The 26471-nt window shown below is 46.4% G+C and overlaps 2 protein-coding genes across 3 annotated transcripts in view; one reads left to right on the forward strand and one right to left on the reverse strand.

Moving 5' to 3' along the window:
* Window positions 1-26471, forward strand: part of LOC139634518 (glutamate receptor ionotropic, kainate 5-like) — a 446396-nt gene that overhangs the window by 325559 nt on the left and 94366 nt on the right. The gene's annotated exons all lie outside the window — the stretch shown is intronic.
* LOC139634516 (semaphorin-6D-like) overlaps window positions 1-26471 on the reverse strand; it is a 129552-nt gene that overhangs the window by 91445 nt on the left and 11636 nt on the right. For both annotated transcript variants that reach the window (XM_071500987.1, XM_071500986.1), the window contains exon 2: window positions 15012-15152. The gene's annotated coding sequence lies outside the window, so the exon portion shown is untranslated. The remainder of the gene's footprint in view (window positions 1-15011; window positions 15153-26471) is intronic.

Here is a 26471-nt window from a genome sequence, read left to right on the forward strand (position 1 = left end):
GAAGTGTGTGTGTGTTTCCTTTGAAGAAAAAGCCTCAAACGTCTCCGCCTCATCAGAGCGGCGTCGCTGTGGGCCCAACTTTCTTCTTCTGCTGTTATTTGTCAGCGACCTTCCTGCAGTCAGACTCGCTCTCAGTGTCTGAACACACTTCCTCTTCCACTCCCGTTTAATAAACGAACCTGTGAACAGCAGCAGAGCCTGAGGAGCCGCGCTACACTAAACATGTGACGCCTTTTAATTCTACTGTCTGCTCAGATTGAAACTAAAGGCTGCAGAGTCTCTGGAGACTGAAGTTCAGCCACAGATTCTTCTTCCTCTGCCACATTCAGGCTTTAATGATGTTTCTCCCAAATGTAACAGAGTATCAGTCAAGTTTTCATACATGTCCAAAATACAGAATATTCTTCTTCTACTGTTTTGTACACTCCAACCAGTCCTGGCTTTGATGATGAGGAGTAACAATCATAACATCATCCATAGAGTAGGTCTGTAGGTCAGCAGGTTACTATGACCCGTCGTTAGGTTCTGTTGCTAGGCAACATCTAGTGGTCGTAGTGATGATGACAGGAGCAAAGGGAAAAGTGCGGTGACGTAGTTTACAGAGCGACAAAGTCCACGTCAGGAGGAGGTTGGGGTGGATGGATGAATATGACCCAGGAGAGCGGTGTTCGATTCCCATGTGACAGGAGCAGTTGATGTTGTTTCTATGATCCATGACCGTTCACTGTTATTATTGTAACCATGACAACAAAGATTGTCTAATGTTGAGGACGATCAACAACCCCCCCCCCCCCTTGCTGTTATCTCCGTGGATACAGAACCATGAGAGAGCAGCAGACTGTTCTCAGACAGAAACTCAAGTGATGCAAATAAAAACAATGAGACTCTTGACAGTTTGTTCCCATGAAGCAGCAGAAGAAGAGACTCAAGTGTTTCTGTGTGAAGCAGCAGCAGTGAAGTGACGGCGGCGTCTTCGCGCTGTTGCTCGCTGCTCATGTCACAATCATTTTCCTTCTGGAGTGACGTTCAGTGGCTGCGTCACACAGGAGAACACAAAACCACTTTCAGCCGAACCTGGGGGTCTCTGCGGGGCAGGTGGGGCAGGTGGGGCAGGTGGAAGGGGGGGGGGGGCTTTTGGCTTTTGGATTTTACAGTCGAGTCACAACAAAACCACGACTGAGTTTTAATCCGCAACAAAAAAGTCGTCTGATTTTATTTTATTTATTTTCATTTCATAAAGACCTGAAACTGCAGGCGATGAAGGATTATACACACACGCACACACACACACACACACACACACACAGACACAGACACAGACCTGACGGGAAGGTGTGCAGACATTATTGATTGGAGGCCCGGGGCTGATTCTCTATTAATAATACAACAATAACAGAGTCAGAGTGTTAGCCCTGTTAGCCCCATCACAGGGGAACCTGCTAACGGCTAATGCTAACAGGAACAGCCTGAAGAGGATCTGGTCTGTTCTGGTCTGAGGGTTCAGATCTAAGCAACAGGAAGTTCTCTCTGTTATTGATGGAACCATGAAGCCTCAGAGAAGCTGTGGACTGATCGAATGTATGACCACATGTCATGTGTAAGAATTCAAGTACACAAAGTAATAAATGTCCATATTGTTAGAATATCTAAAATTACAAAGAGCTCATTGTTTTTAAAATAAAAAAGAAGCTTTATCCATTTACTGTCTATCAAAACAACATCTTCCATTATGTAATATATGGTGTTTTTTTATAGGTGAAATAACAAAACTTCTCTGACTGAGAAGAAATAAAAACATAAAACATAACAGACAGTTGACATAACCAGGGGTGGAGAGTGGATTCATGTGATTAGCGCGTTTACATGGTGAGATGTTTTAATACAAATCTGAGGTAAATAATAATAATAATAATAATAATAATAATAATAATAATGATGTATTTCCATCCACAGTCTGCAGCTCTGTCACACTCAGCTGACTGAGCACAGAGCCTATAACAGCCTGGCCTCACAACAGGTGTCTCTACCTGCACAACCAGCCACCAGCTGAGCAGCACGAACCTTTTCTTCACATCTGTGACTGTGACACAACCTGACATGTTGATCTGCTGAGGATGTGACGTCTGCTGGTGTCTGTGGCTTTAAATCAGCAGCAGAAGAAGAACCGAAAGAGAAAAGGTGACATTAAATCATTTGAAGGAGCTCGTCTGCAGCCTGAAGAAAAGCTGAAGGTTGTTGTTTCCTGATGAGCTTTAAGGGAAAATACGTCTCACTGTTTGACTCTTCTTCACATCCTCTGTTTATTTCACTATTTTATTGTTGTTATTTTTATATCTTGTGAGTGTGTTTTTCTCTTGAAGTTAAAGAAAAGAAAAAGTTTTTGAACAGTGTGAATCTTCAGTCTGTTGTTCTCAGAGACTCAGACTCTTCCTCCAGCCGACGTTTGCTGGTTTGAAGGCAACAACTTTTTAAATGTCTCCACTTGTGTTTGTGACTTTGGGCTAAAAAGTCTGTTGTGTCTGTTTGAAGGATTTAAAGAAACAGTCGAGTTGATTTGTGTTGTTGTTTATGCTCCGAGACACTGAGCTGTGTGTGTGTGTGTGTGTGTGTGTGTGTGTGTGTGTGTTGTCAGATTATTGGCCTCATTTTTCCAGCACTTGAGTCGCTGTGCAGATGCGTTAATGAAGCTTAATGATCGGACAAAGTGACTCAGCACAAACACACAGAGAAGACAAACAGCCAGTCATGTGACCCTGACCACCCGGCAACGCCATAGCAACCAGGTGACATACACCTGGGAAACCAAGGAAGGGAGGAAGGAGGGAAGGAGAGAGGAGAGACAAGGGAGGAGTAAGAGAGAGGAGGTGAGGAAAAGAAAAGAAAGCAAAGGAAAAAGAAAAGAGGGAAGGAAGAAGAGGAAGGAAGTGAGGAAAAAGAATGGAGGGAGGAAGGAGAAGGAGAAAGGGACAAGGGGGAAGAGTGGAGGAGAGAGCTTGGAGAAGGAAGCAAGGAAAAGAGCATGATGAAAGTAGAGAGGAAGAAGAAGGAGGAAAGAAGGAGGAACAAGAGGTACAGTGTGTGTGTGTGTGTGTGTGTGTGTGTGTGTGTGTGTGTGTGTGTGTGTGAGAGAATCAGTTTGGAAGGACACAGAAACCTTGTGACATTAGAGAAAGAGAACGACAGTGATGGGGAGACAGACAAGGACAAAGGAAGGAAGGAGGGAAGGAAGGGAACAGAAAAGTACACAAGAAGAAGAAGATGAAACAAACGTCAGGTCCTTCCACAGAATCAGCCTGTCTCTGTGTCTCAGGTTGAGCTGACGCTTCACTGACTCCACCGTCAGAATCACATCTGTTTTCACCTGTGAGGTGAATAAACCCTCTCCCCTGATTGGCTGTGACCTCTGACCTGTGTTGCTCTGTGTGCGGTGCTGTTTCTTTCTTCTTCTTTTGTCTCCATAATGTTTGTGTCTCTGTGGTTAGTTGAAATGTCTCTGCCTCCCTCTGCTCTCTGGTCTGATCTGGACCAGACAGCCCAACAGCTGAGGCTCTGAACTCTCCACAAAGTCCTTATAAAGCCAGAAACAGCTCCTTCATGTGTGTGTGTGTGTGTGTGTGTGTGTGTGATAAGCTGACATTTAGGAATGCTGTCGCTCGTTTTTTCTTCACAGACTCGATAAACTTTGTTCCTGCGTCGTCCAGTTTCCCAGCATTCCTCTGTGATGAACGCTGCTGTTTCACACACACATTAACCCCCACCCCCCCGCGGTCACTCACCCTGCTCTGATTCCACCCACAATGCTCAGCGGCACAGTGTTTCAGCCCAGTCTGGTTTATTTCTGTCCTGAGTCCAGAGTCTGGACCTCGACAGCTTCTCTCGTGTCTCTGAACGTCAAACGAGAATAAACCGTCACTACATCCTTGAAAGGTGGTTTTATTCTGACACTTCACTGCAGCTCTGCAGAAAATCTGTTTTCTGTGAGAATCATCTCCTCACTGGAGCCTGTTCTCCTCATCATCTCCTCTGTGTTTCAGGTGATACTGGAAACTCACAGTTAACTTCCTGTTTCCATCACAGTGATGACATCACCCAGATCTCTGCCTCCGGACCCAAAGATGATGAATCTGAATATAATAATTTTCTCTCTCTGATTATCAGCGTCACAAGAGTCCAGAGTTACTCTTCAATCTTCAGGAGGCGACACTGCAAAATTTCTTTTGGCTGCGATACCAAGTACTACAGGACCAGAATCAGCGATATCAATACTGATACTTTTTATTATCACAAACTGTTGATGTACTTTGATGTGGGGGAGCAGTGTCAGGATTTATGAGGTACATGAATCATCAACAGGCTAAATCTGAACACAGTTTAATGATTAAAGAGTCACATGTGAGACCTGGGTTGGACGGCCTGTAGTTACAGTGCGCTGCAGGAGCGTGCACGTACATTCACGTTTGAGACACGACAGCAGAGTGAAGAAGCAGAGTGGGTTCTCTCGTCTGCGTTCAGAACAGAACAGAACACAGCTGGTTCTCCTCTGACATGAGAAAATGAAACTGGTATTGATCCCGTTGATCTTCAGAACCGAGGCAGAATCTGTGGGATCTGATACCGTTTGTATCGGCCGACACCAGAACTGCTCTGACAGCTCCACCTCATCACAAATAAAATGATCTGATCATCGTCGTGTGGCTCCGGTTGGAAAACGTGAGAAGACACATGAAGGTCAAAAACACTGCACCTCCTCCAATCAAAGCCTCCCATACTGAACACGCTGCCTTTCCACTGGTGGGACTGTCGATGTTTTGCTAACGGCTAACGTTACACTATTTACCTGAAATCAATTCTTCTTCTCTGCTCTAAAACAGTAGCTGCACAGTGAAACTTCCTGTGTTGGCAGCTGAAGCATTGATTTCTCCAGGTGTGAAATAAAAAGATTATTAATAAATCACCTGATATCAGATCAATGCAGACTCACTGAGGTCTGCATCAGGGGGGTTTCAGACTCTCGTGTGCAGAAAGAAAGTTTTCCTCCACTAACATCAGTGACTGCAGCACATTATGTTTCCTCTCACCAGCTCATGTTTACATATCTGCTAGTTTTTATCATTTCATGGTGAAAAATATGAATCAAACTTCTTCAGAGAGGGTTTGGTTGGTTGGTTGGTTTTCGGTTGGTTGGTTGGGGTCAGGGTTGGGTAGGGTTTGGTTTGTTCAAATCAAAGCTTCAGACTCTAAATCCTCCTCCTGTCTCCACCCAGTCCTCTGGGTCTCTCTCAGCGGCCCCGTGTCTGTCCCCAGGCCTCATGTTGAACACCACATTCTGCCTGACTAATAATCTCTGCGTTGGCGTCTTCTGAAGCAGATAAAGGAAAATCCCCCCGAGGTGAAATCCCTAACTGCCGCCATTGAATTCTCCCTTAAATGAAGTGGCTGCCAATCATCAGCCCGCAACCGAACACACGCAGAGAAGAAGAAGAAGAAGAAGAAGAAGAAGAAGAAGAAGAAGAAGAAGAGGCTGCTGTTGAGCCACTTTATGGGATAAATACTAGGAACGAAGCAGGAAGAGCTGGAAACCTGCCTGGACACCTCTCAGAGCTGAGAGCAGGAAGAAGCGTCAGCGCACTGAAGCAGAAACTTCATCTGACAGAGGCAGTGAAGAAGAAATGAATCACATGACTTCTAATGAGAGTTTATGACCAGAGGAGGAAACGCAACGACAGGAAGCTGCGACTGATGGTCGGAGCCGCTGTTTTTCAGGAAGACGGGAGGAAAACAAGGAGGGAAGAGAGAAGAACGGAGGGGAGGGGAAAGAGGAAGCCTGAGGGTCCACTTAAGCTAATTAATGGATTGACGCGCACGTGTGGTGAGCGTGCACGTCGTGTTTTAAAGGGGGCTTAAGTCTTCATCCATTAGACAAATGAGAGGGCAGGAAGGAGGCTTCAAGTGGAAGACTAATGGACAGCAACACACACACACACACACACACACACACCAGTGGCCACAAAGAATAATCAGTCTTCTGGACTAATCAGGATTTTTTTTTTTAATGCACAAGCAATCTCTCACTGTGAGGCTACAAAACACACTGATTGAATTAGAGCAGCCAGAGGGTGAAGGTGGTGGGGGGGGGGGGGGGGGGGGGGGGGGGGGGGGTGGAGGGATGACGTTGAGGTGAGAAGGAGGAACAGCAGAAGAAATAGCTGAGCAGGTGATTCACACCCGGATTCTGATTCAGTGTAAAAGTGAGCTAACAGCTAACAGCTAACAGCCAACAGCTAAAAGCTAAAAGTCGACAGCTAACAGCTACAAGCTAACAGCAAACAGCTGTAGCACCATTATCAGGGTCAGTGCCTCCCTCCTCCCACTTCAGATCCGCTGCAGGTCTGACTCTGGACCAGAATCGGCCCCGAGCTCCATCTTCTGCAGTTATTTGTACACTGAGCCTGAGGCTGGAGGCCGAGCGTGAGATTAAACCACAGCAGCCTGAGCTCGGAGCCGCTCAGCTTCATTTCCATCTGATTTAAATATCGGGCCCCTCAGTCGTCCCCCTGTGAGGATCTGGGCCCCGCTGAGATCTGATCACACTGAGACACCACCTCAAAGTCTCACTGCAAGCTCTTCCTGTCATTGCTCACACTCACACACACACACTCACACACACACACACACTGATGCTGGGAGAACAGAGGATTTTAACTACCCACAATCCACTGCTTCAAACACGGGGACAGCTCAGAATATCAGTATCATGGAGGAGCCGAGTCTTTAATCTCAACCCGAGTGTGTGTTCATGCACACGTGTGTTAATGTTAACGCCACATCAGACCTGTTTGCGTGTGTGTGTTGAATGTGTTGAATTTCAAAATAAAATAACAAAAACAGTTTTCCCTGAGCGAAGGGAGCAGCAGCTGGAAGCAGAATTAAACTGAGGACAGACTCCTGCAGTGACTCTTCCATGGGAGTCATTCACAGAGCTGCAGAAGAAGGAGAAGAAGGAAAAGAAGAAGAAGAAAAAAGAAGAAGGAGAAGAAGGAAAAGAAGAAGAAGAAAAAGAAGAAGAAGAAGAAGAAAAAAGAAGAAGGAGAAGAAGGTGTTAACTGCTGGTTGGTCACATGATGACGAAGGAACACAGTGATCACATGTTCCTCTTACAATGAGGCGGCTCAGTAAACACAGAGAGTTAATTTGCTCCTCATCAATCACACGTTCCATCAGAGACTAACTTTAAACTTTATTTTATTTCAGAATTATTCATCAGACCTCACGTTGTCCGACTGTTCGTTAGAGAAACACCACCGACAGCACAGAGTCCGTCTGATGGAGGATTATTTTCCTCCTACAGGTCACAGCAGGTAGCAGCTCCGACACATGAGATCCGCCACAGACCACAGCAGGCCTGCAGACCCGGGTCTGATCTGAGGTCTCAGGTGTTAATGAGTGAATCTGAAGCAGAGACATGATCCTTTAACTGCAGGAGGAGGAGCCACTGTCTCAGACCACAGGGACCAGATCCTCCACCAGGAGGGGTCCGAACCTCTCGATTGAGCCTCTTAAGTCCTCGCTTGACAAAATGAGAACACTTTAACAGACTGGACCCTCTGGACTTCAGAGACAATGAAAGATCACCTTCATGTAATGATCTTTTTTTTTTACTGCCTCTCGGGCGCGGAGCTCGTCTGACGTTCGGAGGCAGGAGTTTCTCCTCAGCTCTGCTTTTCTGGGGCAGACGGGAAACTTTGGCCCACTCAAAATTTGGGACACTGTATAAAAAAACAAGTGAATAATACCTGCTGGAAGTGGGCCACCTCCAAGACCAAGTGACCAATAGAGGAGCAGAATAATTCTCCCCGAACACTCGATCCACCTTCCTTCATTTCCAGAGACGCAGCAGACGAGTGATGCAGGGTTTTTGTTTTTTAGCTGCTCAGGAAACGAGGTCAGAGACGGAGATGGAGCTGAAGTTTCAGGGTGAAAAAAGGCCAAAGTGGGACAAAGAGCAGGCAGGACACACACACACAAAGGTAGAGATAGACTCAGATTGACTGAAGTCTCAGTCGACTACAGGACCACTGCAAGATTTCAGCTGCAGTTTTCCAGACCCAGATTTAGTTCTTAGACTTGAGAGAAAACCCTCAGAGTCTGGAGACCTGCTCGAGTCCGTCGGGACAGATCCTGGAGCTCAAATGGTTCAGAGACATGAAACAGACCAGACGTCAACACTTCCAGCTGTTTTCAGTGGTCTGCAACAGCAAAGATGTTCTTAAGGTAAAGTGATTTCTGTCTGGATCATGTTCAGAGTCCAGGTTCACATCCCCATCAATGTAAACAAACAAGATCTCTAATCTGAACCAAGAGTCTGAACAGAACCAGAAACTGATTTCAGGTTCGACCAAGCTGTTTGATTTATTAAAGCTCCACCCAGTCTAAAGGTAGATGTCCATGTGTTTGTGATTATAAAGCAGGTCTAGGTTCTATATTAATACTGTGAAAGTATCAAAGCCTCAGTCCACAGAGAAATGCACACAGCCAGTATTCAGAAACTGAGCCTTAAAACCAGCCGTCAGGACTTCTGGAACTTTGTGATGTCACAACAAAGCAGCCACCAACCTCAGCCACGCCCACCTAGACCCTTCTCCCGACCTTGCAGGATTTGGTTTCTCTGAGTGTTTACCTGAAATCTGCTATATTTTTATTGGATCACTCAGAAAACAGTCAGCCAATCAGAAGAGAGGATCAGATCCTCTCCTCTGATTGGCTGACTGACCTGTTGTTACTAGAGCTCCAGATAAAACACTGGAGAAGAGTAAAATATGGAGTTTTAAAATACAAATTTCACCTGTTTTATTGTCTCCAAACTGCAACGATTTTGGTCCAATCACTGCAGACCCCCCAGGCACATTCAGGTCAGCAGTGTGGGAGCATGTTGGTTATTTTGTGGTGTGAGCAGCTCAGAGTCTCTCAGTGTGGTAGCTCAGGTGGCCGGTGGAGATACGACCCACACACCTCATTATTTCCTGCTCTCAGTGGCTCCACCTTTCCAGACTCGTTAACGTCAGCTCCACACAAACCACCGGGAAACACAGGCCCCTGTCACAGCCCACACACACACACACACACACACACACAAACACACACGCACGCACGCACGCACGCACGCACGCACGCACGCACGCACGCACGCACGCACGCACGCACAGGAAGGGTCTGAGGCTTCATGTCAGTCGCTGCCTGTTTTCAGCTGCTTTGGCAAAATACCTCCACATGTCAGCAGAGATCACACACTGCTGGAGGAGAGGGGAAGCATTTTATCACTAATGCACACACACACACACACACACACACACACACACACACACACACACACACACACACACACACACACACACACACACACACACACACACACACAGTCATATATGTGAGTTGGGGGAGGAGGTCGGGACGGTTTTAGGGCTTTTTCCAGCCACAGGGATAAAGACTGGAGGGAAACAGGGAGGAGGTCGAATCTTATCGGATTTCATCCAGAGACAGACGTACAGACCACCCGCCCCTCCCCCACCCAACGGCTCAAGGACACACACACACACACACACACACACACACACACACACAGGAGGAGATTAACCCCTTCAGCCTTTTAAAGTCTAAGAAACGAGGCCACATCTACACTGTTTCCCGGCCGTGAAACTGCAGCAGGTCTGAGGATTCAAACCAGCAACCTGCCTCAGACCAGGACCTGATGCCACAGACCATCACATCTCAACCAGCCACACTTCAGCCTTCAACCTGCAGCTGCTGATTCTGATCAGAGCATCAGACCTGGAACTGTCTCTGCGCTTCAGCTGCTTCTCTCAGCTGCTGGACCTGGATCAGCCTCAGGATCTGGTCCTGAGTCCAGTCAGCCTCTGACAGGTTTCACCTTCCTGAGCTGCAGCCTGGTTTACAATCAACCCTCCTGACTGCAGACAAACGAGTGTTTTATCATCAGCGCAGCCTTCATCAGCCTCGGTTCAGATGAGGAGGAGGAGAAACCTCGGAGGGTTGGGGTTACACATGAAACAGATGTAGAGTAGAGGAAAAGACTCCACATCAAAATATCAGGGTATGAATATCAGTATCCAGATGATAAATAATCTCATGTGATCAGAGTTAAGGATTCAGAAGGTGCAGCACTGATCTGATCCGCAGGGTAAATCTGCTGTTCACTGTGCAGCCGGCGTCTCTGGCCTTCAGCAGCACTCAGAGCAGATAATCCCTGCTGGTCTTAATCCCTGACCTGAGAGGGCAGAGGAGGTGGAGGGGGGCAGGGACGACCCCCATCCCTGTTAAAGGTTCAGGGTGATGGAGCTTCACCTGAGGCCCCCAGTTTAAAACAGCTCAGAGCTTCGTCACATCCACTGAGGCGGAGCTGTTATCAACCACAGTAACACTGATACAAGACACGAGATTCAAACAGTAACACAGCCTCATCCTACAGCACCAACAGGACAGAGAGGGGACAACTACCTCAATATTCATCACCCACCGCAGAGTTTGAATCTGAATCAACTCTGAGCTTCTACAAATGAAAGATGGAGTCCAGGAGATTTATTCCAGAGACGTTATTAAGATTCAACCAGTGTCTCTAATGTTCTGCTGCAAACAGCAGAAGCATAAACAGATGTTCTTCCTTTATCAGTCATTATCTGTTTCCTCCGTTAAACAAAGAGCAGAGTCTCTTCCACTGTTCACAGCTGTCACATCATCATCTGAGCCTTAAAACCAGCCGTCAGGACTTCTGGAACTTTGTGATGTCACAACAGAGAAGCCACCACTCAGGCTCAGATCCTCTCCTCTGATTGGCTCACTGACCTGTTGTTACTAGAGCTGCAGAGAGAAGCCTGAGAGAGGAGATGTAAAACTACACTGAGATGGTTTTAAAGTTTCTGACGTCTGACACTGAAGTTTCCAGAAGAACAAAACTCGACTTCACTTTAAATGTTTGGTTTGTTTGGTGTTGAAATCCTCGGACACTTATCTCCCCTCAGACTCAGCTCTGAACTGTTCCATCTTCATTCCGGCTCAAGGTTTGTTCTCACATCTGTCTGGAAGAATGAAGGAAAGTGGACGGAGTACTTGCTCTGAGAACAAACTGACAGTCATCCTGATTTTCAGTCTCTCTCTTCAGCAGCGTGTCGGGGCAGGAAATGAGGTTTTATTTTTATGGCTGACCCTTCTGGCTCCAACAGCGTCGACAGATAAAACTGTTTGTGCCAGATTTTGGTTTTAATGACAGCTTTAAATCTCACTTCTCCTGCTGCCAAATAAAAACACTCCTCTGCAACCAAAACACCAAATGCTGCCTCGGTTTGGATCCTCGCCCCTCGTCCGGTCCTGCGTCGGCACGGTGGAGGAGCTGAAGCCAAGCGGCACCTTCCTCTGACGGGTCACCAAACACCCCAAAAACTGCTCATCAAATCTGTTTCACACCAACTCCCACGAGCCGGCTTCAGACACGAGTTAATTCTGACTCGTATTAATATTAATGGTTCGACTGAAAAGTGAAATAAAGCAGAACAAGTTCACCAAAGTGATTAAATGAAATTAATTCTGTTAATTTATGTTGGATAAAGTTTGTTTTCACGATGATGAGACTTTTTCACGTCGTCTCCCTGGTGACTCTGCAGCTCTTTAATATTTATTCTCTAAAAGCAAATTAAAAAGTGGTGAAATTTGAATTTTCAGCCTGTTAATGAAGGAAGCGACTAAACCGTGGACGTGTCTAACACCTGGAGACAAACAGCTAATCTCACCTCAGAGACTGACGCCTGGTTTTCAACTTTGACCCCAATCAGAGGCTCAATCTCATCAGCCTGGAGGTGTGTGTGTGTGTGTGTCCGTGTGTGTGTCTGTGTGTGTGTGTGGTTGTTCTGGTTGGAGGACTGGTTGTTTGGTTTCCTTCAGTCTGTTTCTCCACCTGCTCGATGTGGTTTCAATGTTTCCTGTTTCATTCAATCTTTACTCCTCCTCTTTAGAGTCAAGTCAACAGCTTTAATCAGCTCATTTCACAGGATGGAGTCAGAAATATATGATGTAACATAGAGAGAGGGGGGGGGGGAGAGAGAGAGAGAGAGAGAGAGAGAGAGAGAGAGAGAGAGAGAGAGAGAGTCAGAGAGACAGGGAGAGAGAGAGAGGGGGAGAGAGAGAGAGAGAGAGAGTCAGAGAGAGAGCGAGAGAGAGCGAGAGAGCGAGATGTCTAATTATCCAGGAACCATTATGAAGCACTGTGACAGAAAGACAGCACTTTGTGTTAATAACAACAAAACAGACTGACATAGAGCGAGAGAGAGCGAGAGAGAGAGAGAGAGAGAGAGAGAGAGGACTTTGTGTTAATGACAGTAAAACCGTCCGTCTGACAGATGAGAGAAGAATGCTCATGTGAGTCTGTTGTGGGACGACTGTTCGATCTGACCCACATATCAGAGAAGAAGAAGAGACAACACTCGTCACATCTGCCTCATACAGTCAGATTACAGCGCTTTAATCTGACTGAACGGAGCCGTCAGCTCATCTCTTTTAACTAATGAGGCCAACATCCTCATCTTCATCTTCATCTTCATCTGAAGCAGCAATAAAAACCTGATTCACCTCAGTTTTCTTCTCAAAGTTCAAACCTCTGTCTGATACAAGCTCAGTGTTCTCCACTACATCCCACTCGGAACAAGCCGTGTTTATTGATTATATCATCCACCTCCAATTTAAACCTGTTAGACATTCATGTTAAACTGTGACCTTTGACCTCTGACCACCAAAATCTAATCAGTTCACCCTTGAGTCCAGGTTGTAGAAGTTCCCTCCAGACGAGCTGAACACTTCATTATTTCAGGATCGATTTTCCAGGAGAAGAAAAGCAGAGGATCTTAAAAACACAGACACTGAGCTGCTGTGATTTCCTCTGGATTCACTTCTGATCACTGCGTTTTAATTCTCCCTCTCTCCCTCCAGCTCCTCTGCTGTCGCTCCAATAAAGCAGATGTATAGAGAGACGACAAACAGAGATGAAACACACACAGATTGTGAGGAACACAATGAAAGTGTGGAGCGGAGGCAGGAATCAAAGCGGGTGTCAGCGGGCGTCTGACGGGCCGGGGTAAAAATAGTTGGCAGGTCACTGTCGGGACGAGGAGACGCTGCTCCTGACTCAGTGCTCAGTGTGAGAGACAGGACCATTAAAGGAGTCCACTGACACATAGGTTCAGGCCAATAATCAATATGTGACAGGGTTAGGGTCTGAACTGTTGTTGAGTGGCAGCATCAATGAAACATGAAACACATCACAACATTCAGATGATTTTATCCAGAGAGACTTCAGCTGCAGAAACTTGGGTTCAGTGTCTTCGTCAACAACACAAAGCTCAAACACCAACCTGCGATCAGTGGACATCCCACTGTACCACCTGAGCCACCGACGCCCGTAATATAATCATAATGTATTAAACAACTGAAACATAAAATACAATGATATAAAATACAATAATATCAAATATCATAACCTGTATCAAGATATTACATTTTAAATATTGGCCAAGTCTACTGACAAAAACAGAACTAAAATATGTTTCATTTAATATGTATAATTTATTTATTCAAATGATCAATAATCAGACGAGACTAAAGTGAGACCGAGTCAGATCTGTGGCTCCTCAGTGACCCTTCACGTCCTGTAAACTAAAGTCCGAGTTTGTTCTGAGGAACAAAGAAGCTGCAGAGCCGACTGACAGTCAGAGCTCGCAGCATTTCAAACACCTCACTGTGCTCTGACAAAACACAGCCCTGACTTCAACCCAGACCAAAGTCTAGACCCTCAAACAGCTCTTTAGAGTGAGGCTAAATGTCCTCACCTTTAAAATCACCCCCACCTTTCTCATCACTTCCCCAAAATGTCACAGAAATATTTCTTTCCAGAAAGATCCACACATAATGAAAATGTCCTGACTTTCCAAACATGTCCTGACTTTTCAGGTGTGTTTCCAGGTCTCTATCTGGAGCAGGTCCTCACAAAGACAGAAAACACCAGCACACAGACACACACAGCCTCTCCGGTATCATACATTATCTGTAACACACCTATTATCATATGAAGTGTCCTATTATCTGTGTTTATGGGGACCTGCAGGAACCAGAGGCGGCTGACGACGTGTCACACACAACCCATTTATGCTGATGAGCTCGTTAAGTGAGTTAATCAACGTGCTGATGAGCGAACAGAGGCACCTGACCCGACCCGCCACCTGAACTCTGTCTTTGTTTCCGTTGTTTGCTCATTAACGTGCAGATTAATGCGGCAGCTGATGACATCACAGCGTTGACACTGAACCAGCTGCTTCAGCTTTAACTCACTTCTTCATGTCACGTTTAAAAACATCTAAAACCTGGAAACTGGATTTTTATTTCTCTTTTCATCTGAATTCTCCACATGTTCAGCAGCAGAGTGGAAGAAGTGAGAGGTTCATTAAAGAGGAAAACACTGAAACACTTTTGATTAGGACCCTGAAAAATCTGTGGTTTATTTTGTGCTCATTTTCTTTTTATTAAATCTGTCATTAACTTTTAACGTTTGGTTTTCAGTCTGATTCAGAAACATTTAGAAACATCCTGGCTGCAGATGTGTTCAAGAGGATTTCACACGGTACCTGTTCATTTCTCTTTTAGATTATAAGTAGAATATTAATGTCTATAAAAACCTCTCCACCTCCACCTCCACCTCTCCTGTCTCCACTGTTTAACGGGTTCAGCTACAAAAATCACTGAAATGTACCAGATCATGAGCTTCATCACTGGATTTCAGCCTTAACTGTAGAAACTGAGGCTCGTGGACTCTGCAGATCAGTTACTACAGACAGGACGCAGCGAGATCTCAGCTGACTGGACACTTCAAACCTGATTTACATTTCCACGAGAACTAAGTTGTCAGGAGCCACTGAGACGACGTATGAACATCCAATCAAAAAGAACTCAGTCCTTACCTTGAATCCAGGATTGTCCAATCACAAGCAGCTCCACAGGAGAGCCAATCAGAGATCGAGAAATGTCCAAATCCAGGTAGAGAAGAACAAGTCCGGACTCTAGATGCTGCCTCAGTCCTGATTAATCCTGTGTCTATGAATCTGCAGAGACAGTGAAGAGAGACAGTCAGGAGTGAAGCCAGGTGAGGAGGCAGCCGCTCTGCTTTCATCTTTGTCCAGATGCATTGTGGGAGGGGTGCAGGTTTCCCTGAGAACTGGGACACAGATCTTTTCAGACTACAGAGGACTGGCAGATCAGGTTGATATCTGAGCCTGCAGCCAGACCAGGACCAGGTTTCAGTCCCTCAGTCTGGACATCCGCTCAGATCTGTTTCACTACATGTAGGTATTTCTGCATGGACAGAAACAGGAAATGTGTTTTTACAGCAGTAACCTCAGTTTTCTGTCTGCACAATCATCTTATTCACACAAGAGGTTGTTTTCTTTATTTGTAGTTCACACAAGTTCTAACCTGAATCTGCACAAGTTAGAGCCTCTGGTGCACAATTTATTCACATTTCTTCTCATATTCATCAGTTTTATTGTTAACGTCAGGGAACAGTTTTGATCTTGCTCATATTAGTTTCTCATTTCTAAAAGTTATGTTTCAGGACTGTTTTAAACGAACACCAGTGTTTCTGTGGTTCAAGTTATTGCTGCTGCTTCAGTGTCATGAAGTCACAGGCTCCATCCTCTCGTCTACATCTTACAGAGATTTTCTTTTTAAAATGAAAGTGTGTTAATGTGGACGTAACCACAATCATACAACTCTGCAGAGGGCTTTTAATTTGAAACAACTGGTGCAGGGAGTGGAGACAAGGCGGAGGCGAGAGGGAGAGGAAGATGACATTCAGGGTGATAATCACCCAGGTACAACTGAACCCTTCAGTCACACCGACCATCGGACAAATCCCGACGCAGATGGACCATCAAAAACATCCATGATGTTTTTCCCGCCTCTCTGTGCCCGTCATTCAGAGTGCACGTGAGGGCTGCGTGTGTTCACCTCCCTGACCTCAGCGCTGATGATCACTTACCTCCCTGAGGTGTGAAAAACCTGAACTTTTCCTTCAGTCTCTGCTGTTTCAGATTTTCCATCACTTGTCCTCCACCTCAGCGGCAGGTGTCGGGAGCTCGTCTGACTCAGGATCTCATTAGAAAAGGTGGAGATAGATCGGCAGCAGCTCAGTGTTCCCAGCTGCAGACTCACTGACTCCAACTGAAAAGTTCCTCCACAACATTCAGACCAAATGAACTGCAGCTACGTTTGTGACAGAGGCTGAGCCCCTCACTGCCTGCCACTCAGGAATCACTCTGCCTCACAGAATCCACTGTGAAATGGAGAGATGAGTGTAGGTCGACTGTGCTGATGGATTTATATTCCTGCTGCACACTCGCTCTGCCTCTGAAGACCACTTTGAAGTCCAGGACGTGAAGGGGAGCAGAAAATTCACAGAGCCGAGTGAAGAATCAAACAACACTGTCGCTCAGGACTCAGAGTTTCAACCGAAAACTTAACGAGGAACAATCTGAAGTTAGAACCTGGAGTTACTGTGCAGCAGACAAGGAGCTGGATTAAAACAGTCTGACGTGAAATCATCCGACTGAGAGAAACAAAACTCACTTTGTCTGATTTCACATTATTCACAGTATATTTCACTCTCTTTGTTTTTGCCTGAACCAGACGTTTGTTCCAGATTTCAGCTCTAATTAGCTTCTTAACTGGGAAATTAAAGTGTAATTGTTTAGTTTCAGCTGCAGAGCAGAGGAGCTCGTGGCGGTTTGACTCGTCTGCAGTCGGCTGCCACACAAAGTCAAGTCTGAGGAAAATGATGATTCTAGTTCCTGCAGTGTTTCCTGCAAGAGATAAACAAAATGCAACTGAGCGCGCTCCATGGATCATTAAGAGGATCGGTACAACTGAACATCTTTGTTCAGGTGCAACAGCTGCTCTACACGTCTGTCATCAAGTGACTTAAAGGTTATGACATTTCTGTATTATCTAGGTTCTATATTAATACTGTGAAAGTATCAAAGCCTCAGTCCACAGAGAAATGCACACAGCCTGTATTCAGACACTGAGCCTTAAAACCAGCCGTCAGGACTTCTGGAACTTTGTGATGTCACAACAAAGCAGTCACCGCCCTCAGCCACGCCCCAAGCCCCACCCACCTGGACCCACCATCCAACCTTGCAAGATTTGGTTTCTCTGAGTGTTTACCTGAAATCTGCTATATTTTTATTGGATCACTCAGAAAACAGTCAGCCAATCAGAAGAGAGGCTCAGATCCTCTCTTCTGATGCTTTTTACAGCTTTTATTCTGAAAACACTGAGGCCAAAGCAGACAGGAAGTGTATGTCGAGGTTGTTCACGCTCCTGAACTCAAAGGTTTTTCTGTTCATAACCAGATCCTGAGTCTGAACCTCCAGACTCGTTACTGATTCACTTTGTCATCGTTTGTCATTCATGAACTTTTCTGAGACAAACTGCAGCAGCAGTAAATAAAACAACAGACATCACAAAGACGCCGCTGACGCTCCATTACTCTCCACCATCCGCATGCTGCTGCGCCACACTGACTCATTTTAAACTTCTCATTTAAATCACAGCTGACACACAGAGTCTCTACACGCCATTACCCAGCAGTCCCTGCGGTGCCGCTCCGACATGTGAACACACAGAAGGAGTGGGGTCGGCTCATTAACGTCCCGCAGCCTCACTCTCAAACCGGCTTCATGTTTTTACACTGAGAGTTGCACAATAGATGAGACGAGACCAGATCTATTCATCTCTATTAACATCTTGTACAGTTAGTACACACACACACACACACACACACAGTCCTTCCTGTTGACTTTCTGATTGGTTAGAGCTGCCCGAACTTTCAGCCGCCATGACTTCACACTGAGAGTCATGCGTTCTCTAACAGGAAGTCACTTCTTCAGGTTTAGAGAGGAGAACAAACACGAGGCCTCGGGGCAGAAACAGATCGTCCACTGCAGGAAACACCAGCCACGTGTTTTACATCTGCGTCCTGCAGGAGCTGCAGAGGCTGCTGGGAAACCTTCACTACGACTGACTGAGAACCAGTCCAGTTTGTTATTGTCCTTTTTACACAAAGACTAAAGATAAAGATGGAGGTTGCCTGTGACGTCATCTTGGCAGTGCCTAACCCCGCCTACCTCCTGGTTAATCCAAAAATGGTCAAAGAGGTTGGGCGAGTGTGGAGCTGAAACTTCAGTGTATGACAAACACTCAGCTCACCCACCTGTCACTCAAAGAGGCCACGCCCTCAATCCTCCATCATTTTAGTCCTTAATAAAATGTAAACAGGTGAGTTGTATAAATTCACCCCCCTTACAGTCGTCATGAAGGAGGAAATGATCTCCAGAGAGCAGAACAGTTTCTGTACCAGGCTGTAAACATGTTTCTTTCTGCTGTAAAGTTGGACATTTGAACATGGGAGTCTGTGGGACTGACTCACTGCTGGAGCCAGACTCTAGTGGTCGTTAGAGGAACTGCAGCTTTTAGTGTTGAAGCTTCATGTTTGTGATTCAGGTTGATGTTTGGTCGACTCACATATGAAACATTTCAATTTGATTTTTTTCCATAGAAATATTTGTATTTGAAGGAACATACGCTGTTTTTGTCTGTGTGCGTTTTGTTGGCAGATGAGAGCCTCATAACAACACAGCACAGAAATAAGAATGTGCTCGAGTTAGAAACAGAAGCATCGACTGACAACTTGTGCACCGCTGCTGCTGAGGGAGTGAGAGACGGAGCAGAGAACGAGGAGCCTCCATCACTGTGTGCTGATGATGCTGTGATCTAACTGAGGCCACATTCACTGACCCCCGCTCTGCCCTGGTCCTGGGGGGCAGGCAGAACAGTATCAGTCCCATCACAGCAGAGACCAGGGAGGGGAGTGGCGGTCTGCTGCAGCTGTAAGTAAAACAGAGGCGAGTCTGGAGCCTTTAGGTGGAGAAGAGGAGAGATGCATTATGGGAGATGGCAGGTTCAAGCTGAAAACAGCTTTGAAGGGTTTTAGACTGAGAGCGAGAAGCTGAGCAGGGAGGGAGACCCAGCGTGAAGAGGGTGTGTGTGTGTGTGTGTGTGTGTGGTAAACACGTGTCTACAGCAGTGATGCAGACCATCAGTCAGATTTCTGCTTCATGCAAACACTGGCAATGAGAATTGAGAACTGGTTCCAGTTGAGAACCGGCTCCAAGAGGAGGAAACAGAGGAGGTGTGGTGGAGGGTGTGCACAGTGGATTTCCAGAGGAAAAGGAAGTGGAGGAAGTGACAAAGATCCACTGAAAATCATTATTATTGTGCTGCTCTGTGAGGAAAATGTGAATTTACAGTGAGGAAAATATCTTTTCTGTTTTGTGTTTAACGTGATCTGTGATGGGATGTTTGCTCCTTGTCATCTTGTTGTTAAGGTGGAAATAAAACACGTGTGTAAGTGAACAGGCGTGCAGCTGCAGGCTGCAGCAGACCGAGTCTAATCCAGAGCAGAGGGGCTGCGAGGATCCAGCACAGTTACACTCGTCCTGCTTCACGCTCACGCTCTCTGCAGCCTCCTCGGCTTAATAAGTGTAAATCTGCTGCTGCCTCCTGCAGAACTGACAGATCTGTCACCTCATGCAGATTTACTGTAGCAGCGTTAAAGCCTGAGCCGGGTAACACGCTCCGCACACACTCCGCACACGCTGCAGCTCTGACCCTGGCGCTGACCTTCAGCACGTCCCGTCTCTCTGTGAGACTCTGTGCAGAGGAGACGCTGCAGCTGAAGTGAAGACCTGGTGACGACCAACGTGACAATCAAGTGTTAGTGAACGTGTGAACGTCTCTGACCGTTGGATCTGTTGTTCATTCACAGCCTCAGACTCTCTGCGTCATCATCAAGGTCACGTTCACATCTACAGATGGCGAGCGTCTCCGCTCCACACACGACTGATCACTCAGCCGGTGATGACCAGATCAACCTTTACATCAGGAAACATACGCTGGGACAGGAACTACAGCTCCCAGACTGCAACACTGACAAGAGGCTTCTTTACAACACAGTCAGGATGACATCACAACATGGTCAACAAATGAGGACTTCAGTATTTTTTACCACCAGGTGGGAGGAGAGAATCAGTGTGAACACACCTGAGTCTGTGTGTCAGCCACAGAGCAGCAGCTGTACCTGGACACACACACACGCACACACACACACACACACACACACACACACACACACACACACACACACACACACACACACACACACACACACACACACACACACACACACACACACACACACGTTCACCAGCTTCTCAATCTAAAAAATGAATGATGATAAACTCTGAAATAAGGCAGGATCAACATCTTCAGGTCTTTATTTTCAGCTGTGACCAGACAAAGTTTGACAAAACTAAAAATGTTGTTTTCTTCACATAAGAACAAAAGTCTGAAGAGATTTTCAGCTCAATTTTATCTCACGTCAGTCTCTGTCCCCGTGTGTGGCACAAGCAAAGAGACACTGTAGGTGAATGGAAGCAGCAGCAGCAGCTAACGACTTAGCTTGTTCAATACACTTTACTATCTTGAGTTTCTGAATTTGATTGTGTCAAGTACAGATGAAGGCTAATGTTAGCTAGTTTCTGACTTTAGCCTTAAATTACAGCTGGTGATTAGTGAACAGTCCTTCACAAATGTTTTGTTTCCTGCAGCAAAAACAGGTAAATCTGCTGCTGCTTATTAACACAGAGGAGATTAGGCCTAAATGGGCTAATCCACACATTGTCCTGTGTGTGTGTGTGTGTGTGTGTGTGTGTGTGTGTGTGTGTGTGTGTCTCCATTTTTCAGATGATGTGTGTGTGACTGAAATAAAGGTCACTGTGTGAATCTTCCGGATAAAACAGATAAAGTTACGACAAAAAGAGGAGGATGAGCCGACACAGCCAACAGCAGAAAGGTTACACATAGGAAGACACACACACACACTCTGAAACACACACACACACAAACACACGCAGCTTGAGTGTGAAATGCGCTGCAGCCGCCCTGCACATGTTTGGCTGTGGGTAGACCCTGGTAGGTTGGAGGTCAGCCAACACACACACACACACACACACACACACACACACACACAGAGGTCAGCTTAATGGGTTTTATGCTGTGAATGTGATTTCGGAGCCTCCTGCATTCCTCAAACATGGAGCCAAGAAAACATGTTGAAACAGCCTCAGGTGGCGGCGAGCGCGCTGACGAAACGCAGAACAACCACGTGGCATCACGAATCCAAATACCTCACATTCCTCCGCTCCAAGAATAAACCGCTCTCCCCCTAACAGGGAAACCTCAGCATCTCTATCTGCCACCGGCTTTTATCAGCAGCTGGAAACACTTGAGAAGACGTGGTGGTCTCTGAGCGCTCAGCCATGAGCGCCAGGTAATGATCCTCTGCCCTCAGGGGGGTGAGTGCACGCTCATTTGGAGCCGCTCACGTAGTAGCTGATTAACATGGCCGCCCTGATGTGTGTCTCTGATCCGAGGGAAACAGGAGCTGCTGACGGAGCAGAACCCATGACGGAGGAAACACCGAATACTAAAGCTGCTTCAAACTGAACCCCAACCGTCAACAGGCTGGGGATGGCTGCGTCCAGGGCGGGGGGAGGATGCTGACTGTCCTGCACAGGTCCCTGATCTCAACCCCACCCAGTGATGGAGCAAATCTCTGCAGCTGCTTCAACATCTGCAGGAGACTCTGAGACCAGGAGAGCAGCACATCTGACTGTGAGGCGTCGATGTCCACATACTTTTGGTCATGTGTGAAGTAATGTGTGTACAATACAACACACAGCTCAGCTTCCACACTGGGATCTGTGCAGCCAGATGTGTTGACAGATGTGCAGTTGGTGTGTACAGACACACACATGGAGACAAACTGAGGCTACAGAGAAGAGGGAGGATAATCTGAGCTTGTTGCAGCAGTGATGCGTTCAGGGACTTTTGAACACACTGACGGTCGTATCTGTAAATTAACTCCACACCGTGTCCTGACTGATCTCACTCTCCGACGTGGATCGAGTCCTGACCCCTGACAGAAGCTGTGTCCCTCTTCAGGGTCTCATCCTTCAGACGCTGCATCTGAGGACTGATTGTGTCTCAGTTCAAAGGCTCCTTCAGATGTGTCCTTTACCTGGGCCATGAAGGCTCCAACAGGTGCATCTTTGTTTGCTGTCCTATCTATAGATATCAATGAAAACTAGCAACAGTAAAGGTACAACTGGTAAAACCAAAGACCTGCAAACCTCAAGTTTTTGTGGAAAAAAGTTGCACTTAGCATTTCAACAGTAAGAGCGGGAAAAGCTGGTGACACAAAGTGAAAATCCCCCGTACACCAGTTTCAGTTTGGCCACACCTTCATAGAGCACGTCCCTGAACTGGGACAGAGCCAGTGTCAGCACCTTCTTGGACCCACAGCCTCCAAAACCACAAACTAACTCATAACTTAACATTTAAATCAGGAGGAATAAGGAGCTGAACATTTCAGGCTGTTGCAGAACCTCAGACGTTCACTGGGGCAACGAAAACTTAGAGTGTGCAGTGATTTCCTCTCATTTACAGGTCCTGTCTCTGGGTTTTAAATAATTCAACCTTTTAACACAACCTCAGTCCAGCATGAATAATAAAAGCAGTTTCTCTGCAGCCGGATGGAAGAATGAGACTCAGTGTTTGCAGTGAACTGCAGAAACCTGCTCGTCAGCCGCCTCCTGCGTCTCCACGCCAACAGCTCATCAGCCGCTGGATGGTAAAGGTTGCACACATGAAATCACAGAGAGCTGCAGCATCGAGGTCCAAGGAACCTTCATCCATCTTCATCTCAGAGGCAAAAGTTTCCCGGAGACCTCGGCCAGTCTCCACAGGGCGAGAGAGGAAGAGGAGCGAGAGGGAGAGAGAGGAGGTGTGTGCAGAGAAGCAGGACGAGAACAACGACAGGACAAGAGGGAGAAGAAAGACGGGGAGCGAGGACGGACGTCTCTGTGTCTGCGAGGGCAGACAGGCAGAACACGACAACACACACCACAACCTGAGCCTCCACCTGCACACAAACACACTCAGCCAATCACAGCCCTCCTCTGGAAACCGCTCACTCCAAACGCCAAACCACAGTCACGCATCTGGATCAGTTTTCAGCTGCAACAGTCACCACAAAGATCAATCAATTAATCAACAGATAATTAATCTGAATGAATCAGTTTTATCTGGTTTCACCTTCTCGTTCATGATTTTTCTTCAGGATCTCTCCAGAGGAACCGACCAGCAGATCCTCACAGTCTTCACAGTGATTGACGACTGATTGATCTGCAGATGATCTACAGAGTGAGAATCAAAGTCCAGTCTGTCTCACACACTCCTGACAGAACACACACACACATACACACACACACACACCTCCACTTTCAACAGTGCAGCTGTCAACACACACTGTGTGAGTGTGTGTTGTGCTGTCAAAGCTCAGGAGACCTACAATCAATATTGTACCTGAATGCATCCTCTTTATTATGCAGCTTGTGTTCGTGAAATAATCAATCAACAGATCAATACAACATTAATCTGAAACCTTTTGAACAATCGATTATTTCTTTCACACAAAAACCACAAATCTCTTCTGCTGTTACACACACAGATCTCTGCAGACGTCTCTGTACGGTGGCTCAGAGGGCTCAACACACTGCAGCTTCAGGGACCAGCTAGGACACACCTGTTGTTCGATGCTTTGTGCTGTTTGAAGTTAAAGTGTCGCGGCAGGTTCATCACTTTATTGTGCCCCCTGGAAGCTGCAGAGTGTTGACCTCTCTGGGCCACCGTAGCACTGGGACATTTATACATATACATGGTTATGTCAGACACATGCACATGAAACCTGTGAAAAGCTGTTGAGGAATCGAATCCTCTCACCTGAACCTCGTCTGGTTTTAAGTCTGTTCGGCCTCAGGATGGATAAATCCACTGAGTGAACGTCTGAGAGAATGAACGATTCTCCCAGATATTCATCACATCGCTCAGCTTTGCTTTCTGGTCGTTACATCACTGCTGCTCCACAGATGAGTTCAAGTGTCCTGAGCTGCTGGAGGTGGACTCTGCACCATCATGGAAACCCAGGGTCCAGGTCCTGAGGGGACCTGGTTGAGGGGGTTTCATCCGACCTCGCTGGTGCAAAGAGATACAAAAATAGGAAACTGACACCTTCCACCATAGTTTCTATGTCTGGGCAGAATCTGAATATGACTCAGACATGAACTGTATAAATACATCTGTGTGTTCCCGGCGTAGAATCATCAGGAGGAGCAGGAGGATCCGACCGAGGACAGGAAGGAAGAAGTTGAACTGTTGTGAAACTTTTAGTATCAGTCTTCACACCTCGGCTGTGAATCTTCACACATCTCCCACAGTCCTCGTCCTCAGGAGACCACACAGACAAAGACCGGCTCCTCGCTCTCAGCAGGAAGTGGACCAGCACATAGATGAAGTGCGGGTCCAGGCTCTCAGCAGGATGTGGACCAGCTGTCCCGACTCACGGTCAATATGGTTCAGCTTCACCTCCATCGTGGAAACAGGAAACACTGATGAACTCCACTGTTCAGGTTCTCTGCTGGCTTTTGGGTCGAGGTTCAAACTTGACCAGTTGAAGGATCCCAGACCACATGATGTCCACATTCCAGACCAGCACTCCCCTGACCCTGTGACCTCTGACCCTGACGTTAATCCACTCTGACCTCTACATGGTGGATGTGTGTTGTTGAGTTTGTTCAACATAAGTAGACCTCTTTAAATCTTTACAACCATCAAGCTCCACCTACACCGAGGTCTCTGAGAGGTGGACTGGGGTCCAGGTTCAGACCCAGACGCTGATCTGACCCCGACCTGAAAATGACTCACATTCAGTGAACTAAAGAAGAAAGCGTTCCTCAGACCTGCAGCTCAACAACAGTCTCTGTTCCTCAGGTGAGTCCGGACCACAGATGTCAGGAACCAGACCTTCAGAACCAGGACCATCCTCAGCACTGAAAACATGGAGGGACTGTTTTCAGGTGAGCATTTGTGTTTAAGCCTTTATTACAGCCTCCTATTGATCCCATTGATCAGTGATCGTTCTACAGAAACCGTCAGGAGAGGAAATGTTCACATCCATCAGTCACACTAAGTCCTTCACCCGCTTCTTTCACGTTTCTGTGATGTTTTATCATCAGGAACTCGCTCATATTCAACCAGGAGAAAAAAGATGAGTTCACCTCTTTGTGGCTCAACGTTTTCAAAATCAGATGTAAAGCTGCAGAGTTTGGAGCTGACTGACTCTGACCCTGAAAGATTCCTTCATCTTCAGCCTCATGATGAGACGCTGCTGTGTTTTTATTCTCACTTTTCATTCATCCTTTCTTTTCTTTTGTCTTTGTTTTGTCAGCTTGTGTGTTTTTGTGTGTTTGAGTTGAGTTTCCTGACTCTCCTGAGCTCAGCACCTTGATTCGGTTCTTCATCCTCTCCTCCTGAGAACGTCAGGTGTTCCAAACGTTCTGCAGCAGGTGGACAGGAGAACCTGAACACTCAGTGAGAGTCGGTCAATCAGCTCATGTCCCCAACTACAGTCTGACCTACAGTCAGGTGACCTTAGTCAGGTGACCTCAGTTCAATTTGCTGCAGTTTATTGTGAAAATCACTTTTCCGTGTGATGCTCTCAGCTCTTTGACACCATCACACAAATGTCTGCTCAGACGTTTCATGTAAATGAGAAGGTTTTTTTTCCATCAGCAGATTTTATAGGGAAAATTTTCCTTCATGTAAAAACATCAGAAAATGGAGAGAAGCTGTTTGAGGACTGATCACGAAGGTCAAGGTTCATGCGTTCATCTTCTGTCTGACACGACATCAGCAGCAGTGACAACGTTTATGTTCTCGCTCGAGGTCAAAGTTCAGACCCTGTCAAATATTTTATCAGCAGAGGAGAGGAAGTTTAGTATCTGGAGACAGGACAAATATCAGGGTTTAAAATGTTACAGTCAGCACAGCAGCGAACTGAGGGGCCGACGCTTTCTACACAACTGCAAAGAGAAGAAACATGTTTCCGTGTTCTGAAAAATATCAGGTATGACAGGAAATATCACGATATTCAATTTGATCAAATATCAAAACTGGTTCAGTGAAATCCTGCAGCAGGTTTTTTCTGTTGATCAAAGACAAGCAACCTGAGCAACCGGCTCAGCCCTCTGATACCACCCACAGACCTGTCTCCTGATCGAGCCCTACAGCGGCAGGCGTGCTGGACCTCGGTTGTCATGGTTACAATAATAACAACAAACGGTCATGGATAATAGAAACAACATAAACTGCTACTGTCACATGAGAATCATGGACCCTGATCACCG

This window comes from Trachinotus anak, unplaced genomic scaffold, assembly GCF_046630095.1.
Source record: "Trachinotus anak isolate AG129_WGS33_773 ecotype Australia unplaced genomic scaffold, CSIRO_AGI_Tana_v1 ptg000016l, whole genome shotgun sequence".
NCBI lineage: Eukaryota > Metazoa > Chordata > Actinopteri > Carangiformes > Carangidae > Trachinotus > Trachinotus anak.